The sequence below is a fragment of the Centrocercus urophasianus genome, unplaced genomic scaffold (assembly GCF_019232065.1).
Source record: "Centrocercus urophasianus isolate 14NV4802_14NV808 unplaced genomic scaffold, USGS_Curo_1.0 seq_12, whole genome shotgun sequence".
Lineage (NCBI taxonomy): Eukaryota > Metazoa > Chordata > Aves > Galliformes > Phasianidae > Centrocercus > Centrocercus urophasianus.
This window is the reverse complement of record NW_024884364.1, coordinates 4,641,251-4,650,942: the sequence shown is the minus strand read 5'-3', so window position 1 is coordinate 4,650,942 and position 9,692 is coordinate 4,641,251.

The window sequence follows — 9,692 nt, the reverse complement described above, 5'->3', positions numbered from 1 at the left end:
AAAGTAGACAGACACAATGCATCCTGAGATCTTAGACAATATTCCTTAGGTTCCTGAACAAGTATGTGTGTTGGTATTAAGTATATTTTTAGAAAATTTGATAACCTGCAGGTGATCAAGTGTTGACCTACAGAAATCAGTGTCTGGCAGAAGGATTGTTTTAGGATAAGTCCAGTGAATGCAGCCATGTCCAGCATCAGCATCTTTCCCTCTTATTTCAGCCTGGTTACCAGTACTTAGAAATCACTGAGGATCAAAATGAAGAGTTTAATTCTGCTAATGCCAGTGGCCATATTCAAAGAAGATAAGCTGGATATTGTTCACATCTCTGATTCCTCAGTGGTCATTGCCTTAAAGAGGTTTTGCTTCCTCATCCCTCACCCAATAAAGGATGTCTTCTTCCAGAATTAATGCTTCAGCCTGGGGGAGAAGGACAAGGCGGGATCTCAATTGTGTGGTCCTTTTTGTGCTGTTCTCCTGCATCAGATCCCACCCTGGGAATGCCCTCCAAGTTGCTTTTCCACTAGTAAATGTGTTGCATGGAACTGTTTTGAACAGGTAACTCCTCTTGCTAAACCTCTGTGCTTCAGGCTTACTTATAAAAGGAGCCTGAGTGGCAATGTCTTGATGACACAGCTTAAAGCACAGCTTCCCTGTTTCTGGTGAGCAGAGCTGTTCCTGTACTTCCATCTAAGGAGCACAGAAATGTCAGTCTACCAAGCACAGTCAGAGGGCTGTGACTAGAAAGTAATGTCTCCCAGTGTATCTTGATTTGTGTTGTGGTTGTAGTGTGTAGATTCTGAAGCTGGAAGAGGGCAAAAGCAGTTTGGAAGGACAGTGAAAAACCATCCAGAACTCTCTATCTCAAATTTGATATTTTAGAGCACTAATGCATGTCTCCCTTTGGGTTTAGTGGAAGATACAACCTCCCTCTGTGGCCGGGGGCAGAAGGTGTTTCAGTGGTGGTACCCTACCCTGGCTGCAGCTGTGTATCAGTGCCCTCACCTGCTGCAGCTCACAGCCAGATAAGAAATGGCATCATTTGCAGAGCTACAGGATGGCAGCACTGTTGCTCTGCCCCAGCCCCTTTAGCTGCCAGGAATGAATCAGCAAAGCCAGCAAGTGAGCCCAGAGAGATGGAGCCCTGCTTGGAGCCAAGTCTGACAACTTTTTTCTTTTTTCTTGCTGCAGGAAATTCCATTGTGACTATTTAAAACAGCAGCTGCAGTGCTACTGACTACAAAGCACAGAACCATCCCTAGCTTCTTCTCCAGAACAGCAAGTCACAGCCACTAATTAAGGGTGAGGAAAAAGGCTTTCAAGGAAGAATTAGTATAAGAATTAGGGGCTGGATACAAGGAATAATTTAATCTGAGGGATGGATGGGAAGTATGATATATACTATCACCTAGTATAGGTCAGGTTGTGGGAATGTTTTTGTGTGGTGGTGATGATAGAAGAGGTCTCTATTTTAAATGTCTTTTGCAAATGTAACTGTTGCATCTTTTTATCACAGTAAGCTTTCTGCAAGCAGTTTTTCATTTATGCTGATTATAAACTCAAGGCCTTACTCTACAATCCTCCTCTGAAGAAGGATATAGCAATGTGGCTTGGCTACAAAATGCAGGGACCATTCCCTTTCTCCCTTCTTAAAATTAGTTTCTTGAGCACTTGCTGGCTCCCACAGGCACTATCGGGGAAAGAAAGAAAACTCTTGACAGGATGAGGGATTCTTTCTTCACTGGTGGGTGCTGGGAGCCTCCTACAGACTCAAGGCACTCAGCACTCGCCACGGGAACTCTGCTCCCTCCAGCGGAAACCTCGATAGGAAATCTGTTGCTCTGTTACGAAGGAAAACCGTGCGAAACTACAACTTTTACACTGCGGTTAAGTCACTAGAGGGCAATCTCGGTCTCAAAAACGCGCACCTCACATTCAGGATCTTGCTCTCAGAATCGGGATCCTGTTCGTTTTCATCGGACTGAAAAGCAAATGATCCCAATAAATCCACCTCTAAATCCCGTTGCCAAAAAGGAGGGAAGGCAAGGGACTAAGGGAGGGCCTTCTAATAAGTAGCAAGGCTCAGTTAGAAGCAAGTAAGTCCGTAAATTCTGGGAACCACTCCAAGGGAGAGAATATGGATTTACTGCTTTCTGCAGCAGGAGATGGGCCGGCAGCAATTCCTAGCAGCCTTGTTTCAGGGACAGCACCAAGAGGCAGGGAGTAGGAGGGTGCTGGGCAGGAGACAGCTACCACCCCACCTCCCTGTCTATGGGGCTGGGCTATGCACCTGCTGATGAGCCAACAACCTTCAGCTCCCTGGCAACTCTCTTTCTCTTTCTCTCCTTTTTCTGCCCCAAGAAATATGTTCTCCAAGCACATCTTTCTGATGTCTTTCCGTCAGTTTGGGTGGTCAGTTCTGACTTTGCATCACCTCTCCTTGACGTCATAGGCACCACGTGTGCACAGTGCCCAGTACAGACCCTGTCCTCATGCTCCTCTTTGAGTTGAGTGACACTGAAGTCAGACTACCTTGCAAACCGTGTTCCTGGTGGAGCAGCCCTGCCTCTCTAGGGCATGGAGAGTTATAAATGAGACAACAAGCTAATTCTGCCTGCTTAGTAGATGTTTCCCTCTCCACGAATGCTAGGGTTGCTGTTTTTAAGGATAAGCATTGCTTTTTTATAGAGTCATAGATTGGCTTGGGTTGGAAGGGGTCTCAAAGGTTATCTAGTTCCAATAGGGCAGGAATAGGGCACCCAAAGCTTCTCTGGGCAGCCTGTTTTATTCCTGGCAGCCTAATTTATTCCTTTTATTCCTGGCAGCTAAAGGGGCTGGGGCAGAGCAACAGTGCTGCCATCCTGTAGCTCTGCAAATGATGCCATTTCTTATCTGGCTGTGAGCTGCAGCAGGTGAGGGCACTGATACACAGCTGCAGCCAGGGTAGGGTACCACCACTGAAACACCTCACGATGCAGGTGTTAGTTCCGTTGTGCTCCAGGAAACACCTTTTGGTCAGAGCTTGGCTTTGAAGGCAACTCCTGGGTGATGAGGAATGCACAGATCCTGCTGGCACCAAGACTGTTGAGAGAGTGCAGGATATGTTTTCCAAGGAAAAGATCCTCTAGCATCCCCTAGAAACCTCACAAATAAAAATTACAAGGAAACATACCAAGGAAAGAATTAATCAGACTGAGAGGCTTTATAGCAATTAGAAGAAAGAATGGCATCTTCTCATCATCCAGCTCTCCTGAAGGGTGATAATTACCATTTGCACAATTCTGGTGTGTGCCAGTTAGAGTTTTCTGGATTAAAATGCTAAATGTATTCTTGTTTCTTTCCTTAGAGAAGCTACTCTTGGACTTGGGCACCTGCACAAGTCAACAGCTCAAAGAAATGTACTTCTTCCTGTCAGCAGGGCAGTGCTTTGCATTGCAGGGCCATCTGATTCCAAGCTAGGAACCAGTTGCCTCTGGCTCATCACTTATTTGCTCTTACCTTGGAGGAGATGGGTACCATTTGTACTGCAGCAAACCAGGCAGCCAAATTTCTTCTGCTGCAGCTTTAGCAGCCAATACAGCACCAGCATGGCTGGTAATGATATGAAAAGACAACACCAATCAGAAGACTATTTTTTTAAAATACTTCTAGCAAACAGAATTTTTAAGGAAATGAACATGGATTCCTGTTGATCCCATTTTAAGCAGGTGTGAAAACCGGATTAAGAGTGATCTCATCGGTCACTGAATCCCATCATCTGCTCTTTCTGATCCTTATCTGCAAATGAACCAAGAGCTGTTTCAAAGGCCTCCAGATACTCAGCCCCTGCTTCTTCAGCAGACAGTTTCAGGTGTGCACAGATCATCGGGAGCTTTCTTTGAACTTTCAGCCCGAATCCATTCAACAGCCAGCATTGTGGTTTTGCACCAACACAGACTCAAGATGCCACTCTTCCTCCATAGGGTTTGCTGCCTATACAACCATCAGAGGAATAATCATAATCTCCCTTGTTTTAGCAGAGCATGACCAGATATGCCAACTCCCTTTTTCTCTGCTAAAATCTGTGTTCCAGCCTTGCTGTGCTCCTTTTTCAAGTGTAATTCACCTGAGTGGGAATAACTGGGGTGCTCTGCAAAGTTCTAGATGAGGTGTCTTCAGCACCTCCTGGAGTGGCTCGCCACTTAAACATGGGATGTGCTCCCTCGGTTAGTACTGTGCTGAAAAGAACACCAAAGGGTCAAGTTCCCTTAAAGCATAACTGCAGCTTCAAAGGAGGAGCAGCTATCATCAATGATTTCCTTATTAAACCAGGTTAGGCTAGTTGAAAGGCAGGCCATGGTCCAGTTGTCTTTGAAGTGAACCAAATTTCCAAGGCTGTGAGCCAGCAGCTTCATCATCTCTGTGAGCCCTGAGCTCTGGCCAGAATTGATCTGTCTGTCCCAGCCTGTTCCTCTGTGTCCTCCCCAGCCCGCAGCAGTCTCAGGTCTATGCTTCTTCCCCACTTCTTCTCAACTCATTTGTGGACACCATCCCTCCTTGCAACACCCGTCTGGCTTGCTATGCCCAGGCTGAGGAGTTTGGCTGTTTTCTAGCTGTGTCATTAAAATATTGCAAGCTGGAGAGGCAAGAGATCAGTGACCAGAGCTAATGGCAGCAAAAAGGATTAAATGAACAATAGTTCTTGAGCGTAATTTATGAATGCCATTAACTGCTGAGAGAGAATTACATTATGACTGCAGTTCTGAGGGGGAAGGGTGGTTCTTATCTGGCAGGAAGAAAAAAAAAATACATGATTGATTGCATTTGGATTAACGAACAATGGTAATATTAATCTATCTTGGGCTGTTACGTTTAGATTAGGTCTAATAACAGCCGAACAAACAGACTGCATTTCCTGCATCTTGCCTTGGACGCCCATGGCCAGCGAGTGTTGTGTTGGTACATGGGGCTGCGCCCATGCAGCATGCACTGCCCTGCCTAGCAGAGCATGGTTCTCTATCAAAACTCATGCAGAATGCAAGCTGTCCAATGCAGTGGTCTGCATTGATCAGGAGGACATCAGTTAGAGGAGTGTTTGGCTGGAGCCCCACAACCCAAGGATGGCAAGGAGCTAACCACACCCTGGTCTGAAGTAGCATCTCCCTGCTTTGTTTCATAATCAATACAGCATCTCGTTAAATTGCTTAGCTTGGCATCTGGGACCATTTGTCATCACGTGATGTGAGGGATCCTAATCAGATTAAACCTCAGGATCATACTGCGGAGAGAGGGATTAGGCTGGAGAATAAAGCAAAAGCAATTTTGTGTGACAGTGCAGTGGCCTCTCCTTGGGGTGGAGGGGGCGTAGGAAGCCCCTGCGGGAGGGTTGATGTATTGGGGATTTATTTCACCAGCCCCCAGCTCAGTTCTGAGCGGAAGAGGTTCAGTACTGTTGAAGGAAATACAGCCCTGCATGGGGTTGGCTCACTCTGCTTTTCTTCCCAAATGGGACTAGGAGTGAGGATTTGCCTGGGGAAGGAAAACCCAGGGGATGTAGGGGCTGCCAAGAGCCAAAGCCATGCGTGCAGTGAAGCAGTACTTCTGGGTGGGGGATGCCCTGGGCACTGGCTGCTTAGTGCTGGAGCTAAAGCCAATTAGGGGGGTAAAATCTGTACAAAGCATGGCTTTTTCTCAGGGAAACTCCGGGTTCAGAGGAAGTGCAAGCATTCTCGTAGTCACATGCATGCCCCATCACCATCAGTGAAATCAGTGGGAATCTATAAATACACTCACTTGCAAAATGGGGCTAGGCTGACTCCTATCCCAAAAGAAGTAAACAGCTGTCAAAAAAGCAGAGATAATGTGTACATAAATTTTTTACAACTGTACCTAAGACAATTGCAAGCTCTGTTCTCTCACTCCCTGTTACTTGTCCTGGAGATACACTTAATGAATAATATATCCTTTCATCAGCTTGATCCTCTGTTGAGATATGGTGCCGTATTCCTTCCCCTTTGTCTGCTCTCCATTCCCGGGAGACTAGGCAGTCTAGGGCAGGAGCCTGGCATAGGAAGGATCTTCATTTTCATTGTGCTTCCTGAAGCTTAACAGAATACAAACCCGTAGAAAAACCTCAGAGTGAGGGCAGGAGAGGGGCAGGGGCAGAAACCTTGCTCCTGCTGGCTGAGCCTGCGTGGGTACAGCAATGTTCTGAGCGAGGGGGAACGCAGCTCTGAGACCTCAGAAGCTCCATGACAGCACATGCTCCCGGCAGCATTCCTGCTGACAAGGGAACAAAGGCATTCCAGGCCTTGCCACAGGTTTTAATGAGATCATATGCAGTATGGATATGATAGTTAATGAACATAGGGATCTGAAACATAGACTATATTTCCCTCCCTTGCTCTCTATGCGCACGCAGGCACCATGTAGTAGGAGCAGAGCCCATGCTCTCTTTCCCTGTGCCCCATGCTGTCAGTGAGACTGCAGACCCTATGAGCAGGGCAGGGCATGAGGTGGAGGAGGCCAACCCAGTGGAAGGCCTCTGATCGCCTGCTGACTTTCTCAGACAAAACAGCCTGCCCCTGGGCACTCTCTGTTCCTGCATTAAAGGCTCTTAATGCATTGATCCTGCAATAGCCCCCAGCACCAAGAGGCCCTGGTCTTTGTCATGTTCATGGGATCGCAGCATGGTTGCTTTTGTTTGCTAGGATTTAATGAGAGCAGAGATTTTCCAAGCAAAAAGAAGGACCACATCTCTGTTTAGATTATTTGATTTCTGTCTTTTACTGAGGAAACCACAGCAAAGGCTGCTCTTGGTGCTCTCCCTCACAATCAAAATAAGAAAACAGAAAGCAATGCTTCAATAAATAGTCACTGTTTACATCCCAAACCCATGTAGTTTATGAAAAACATGCTAGCATCCAAAACTGGTGTCTGCTTAGTGAGCTCTGCTTAACACGTGGTTAGTAAACAGGAGGGCACCAGGGTCTGTGTTTTTCAGAACAGGAAATATCTCAAAATCAAGAAATTTTGGCAAAACTCCATAGTTGTCATACAACATAAAGCAGCATCGGCAGAGCCCTGGCATGCAATTCCCCTGTGCCCCAAAAGCTGCAGGCATGCCTTTTGGAGGGGCTGATCTGTTATCACAGAATCACAGAATCACAGGGTTGGAAGGGACCTCAAGGATCATGAATCTCCAACCCCCCTGCCACAGGCAGGGCCACCAACCTCCCCATTTAATACTAGACCAGTCTGCCCAGGGCCCCATCCAACCTGGCCTTGAACACCTCCAGGGGCGGAGCATCCACAGCCTCTCTGGACAGCCAGGTCCAGCACCTCACCACTCTCACAGTAAAGAATTTCTGCCTAAATCTTCCCTCCTTCAACTTAAAACCATTTCCCCTTGTCCTGCTGTTATCTACCTTTTCAAACAATTGACTCCTCTCCTGTTTATAGGTAATGGTATCTGAAAACTGCCTGTGTTGAGCCTAGGGGGAAATTTTGCACAGAACTCCTTTCCTTTCTCTTTTCACAGAGAGACAAATCTGTAAGGAAAACTGATATGTCCCAAATTTTGGGGCTTAGCAGACAGAAACCTAATGTTAGCTCAGCAACTTTTAATACTAACATGGCTATATGGGAACCGTAGACTGGTTCTTACCTGTGTACATTGGACACAGATCGATTTAAAATCACTCTGTAAGAGGCTGTAGCTATTGATTTTTTCTTTTTTCAGCAGTCTGCTTTTACAAGCTGGAAAAGCCCTGTAACAAAATCCTGGTCAAATGGAATGTGAGTGCCAGAAACATACTTGAAATGTTTGGGATATAAGGTACAAGCTAGTACACTGGGAGAAGATAACCATTAAAATCACCTCTTTTTCTTCCTTCCATTTCAAAGATTTACAGAATCAGGAAGGTTGGAAAACACTGCTAAGATAATCTAGTCCAACCATCAAATCATCCCCACCTTGCCCACTAAACACATCCCTCAGTGCCACATCTACATGTTTCCTGAACACCTCCATGAACAGTGACTTCACCACCCCCTGGGCAGCTGTGTCACTGCCTTACCACTTTTTTCTGAGAAGAATTTTTTCCTAATATCTAGTGTAATCATTGAAAAAGACCAGTAACATCATCTAGTCCAACCATCATCCCCAAAAGCATTCTCAGACCCTCTACTCCCTGGCTATACTCAGTCAGGCTGACTGTGTGTGGCTGCATGTGGGATTGCTTGTCCAAGGGGCAGAGGATGGGAGAGGCTGCCCTTGCTGCCTGCTGGGCTTTGCTGACCTAAGAAACTCATCTCTGAGCCTGCGGCTGCTCCTGACTGCAGAGAAGCTGCTGCTGCTGATCGTGACACTGTGCTGCTCCCTCTGCTGTTATTCGATAATCTTAATGGATATGGGTTTCTATATTTGTCTGTTTGTTTGTTTATATTCTCCCCGGTGATTATGGATGCATCTCCTGTCAATTTGCAGGGCCCTGCCTGCGCAACATTTATATAAGATAGCATTTCTTATGCTTTGGATGGATGTAGACTGCTCCAAAAGTAATGTCTCCTATTTATTTCTATGGAAACTAGCTACGACAGATACAAAAAGCACAATAACAGTATTTGATAGAGCAAATTCTCAGCTAAAAAAAAAAGAAAACAAAACACAATTTTTCAGCACTTTCACCACCATTAGCTGCGCACTTTCACCCATGATAAAAAGCAGAGGCGCCCCACTGCCGCTGTTGCCACTGGTGCTGAAATGCACCACTCACCACCTCACTGTGCTGACATCCACTGTTTGGTCTCCATAAACATTCAGCAAGTGTCAATGACTGTCAGTGGAGGCATAGAGTAATTCAGTGATACCCCTTTGCTTCATCTGCACTTCCATACCAGACATCAGAATGCCATCTGTCTGCTGCCATCTGTCACGTGGTAACCACATGTAATGGAATATTGGCGAGAAGGTTCAACCTCTACTGCCATACTAAAAACATCCACTTCTGATGTCATGGGCCAAAATAATAAATTAGGAAGCATTACTTTTGGAGACGCCTCCGTTATTACATTTCATTGCTTTCTGGGTGTAAATGCAAGATCAACACGAGGGGAGCATCATCTTTGCTGCTGCCCTGACCTCAGCTGTCCCGGGCAGGAGTGACTGACTGAAGTGATGACGCATTTCAGACGGAACTGTGAACTGTGCCACATTTACAAGTCTTTCTTCTCTAACCCAGACAGACAGCTGTAGCATTGGGCCTGCCATCGGCTGTCTGCCCAGAGACACAGCAGCAGTGTCTGCTGCATTTGGGCACCCTGCTGTCCCTCATAGTGATGGCTCCAGCAGCTCCAGCTCTGCCCAAGCCTTCCAGGAAAGGCCCTCACTCCTTCCTTCTCCTTCCTTCTCCTCCTGTGCTCTCTGACTTGGAAGGCTATGTTGTCTGTATGTTGTCTACCAGCTGCTCCCCCCTGTCACTGCAGGCTGGTGCCCCACAGCCATGGATTTTAATGTAATACCAAGCTGCATGGTTGTTGCGGTTGTTTTTTCTTTTTGCCACCTGCTTTGATCCAAGCCTAATTTTTCCTCTGCGCTAGCTGTGCCAAGGTGAACAGGCAGGCTTCCCTTTGCAACAAGCACACCGGGTGCCCCCTATCCCTCTGCTGCCTGTGCCCCTCCTTGGCCAAGAACACAGTGTACCTGCTGGGTG